Here is a 1,239-nt window from a genome sequence, read left to right on the forward strand (position 1 = left end):
TGAAGAGGGAGGCGGTGTATCGAAGGAGCGATGCGAGATATTTGATTTGCTTTAGCAGAAAAGTGAAATCCTAGATTTTCTATTCCCAACTCACCAAGAACCCAAAATTCAAACAATTCCCCCTCTCCCCTCTCCCCACTCCCTCCCTGTTCTAAGCCTAGTTCTTCGACAAAAAACATACACAATGAGAAGGCCACTCATCTGCATGCACTGGCCGATGTCTTCCTCGTCGCCAACATTGTTATGGACTTCGGAGAAGACCTGAGAGTACAACGGCCGTCGGGAAAGGCGGCTCGATATCGGAGATGACGGCGAGGCACTGGGACACCGATGGTCGACGGACAGCGGGAGACTGTGGCTTTGGAACCCGCAGATCTGGAGCCTTGGGGAACAGGGAGCACTGCGGCACTGGCTTTGAGGTTTGTGCGAGACTCTTTGGCATGGATATGATTTTTTTTTTCAGGTGCGTGACAAGGGTGATGTAAGAAAGACATAGAAGAGTTTGAAATCTTGAAGACAAGGATAATTTGGATATTTTAATTTATTTTTTAATATAATTAATAAAAAATTAATAATTAAATATTTTTGTAAATAAAATTTATTTTTTATAGATATAATTTTAATTTTAATTATTTTATAGTTAGTTTTCTTAATGTCTAAATCATTCTTTGTTAGAAATTTGTTTTTTAATGTATTAAGTATTAACACATCTCAGTAATTATTATGGGCCTCAAATACTGGAAGGCTTACTTGTAGGCCCAATATTAATGGGCCGAATAAACAAAACTAAAACCGTGGAAACGTGAAATATTTTATGCCACTAACTTAAGGCCTAAAGATCGTGACCAAAAAAGAATAAGGCCAATGACGAAAAAAAATATTTTGAGTAAATTACTTCGAAGTCCCAAGCTCTAATTAACCAAAAAAAAAAAAATATTGCTTAGACAAATGCATGTAGGAATGGCAATGAGTTTTTAACTTTTTATGTGAGTGGAGATTTTTCTCCCACCCTCCGTCTTTAGTAAAATGTCCTCGTCTTCGCTATATTTTTATATTTTTGTCACGCGTCTTCGTTTATTTCTCTCCGCAAAATGAGGCAGATACTTACATGCAATGAAAATGAAGATAATATAATAACTAAAAATTAATTTTAATTTAACAATAATTATATAAAAATATTATTTAATTATTAATTTTAAAATCATTTTAAAAATATATACTTTAATTAAAAAATTAGAG

Source organism: Arachis ipaensis, chromosome B06 (genome assembly GCF_000816755.2).
Source record: "Arachis ipaensis cultivar K30076 chromosome B06, Araip1.1, whole genome shotgun sequence".
Lineage (NCBI taxonomy): Eukaryota > Viridiplantae > Streptophyta > Magnoliopsida > Fabales > Fabaceae > Arachis > Arachis ipaensis.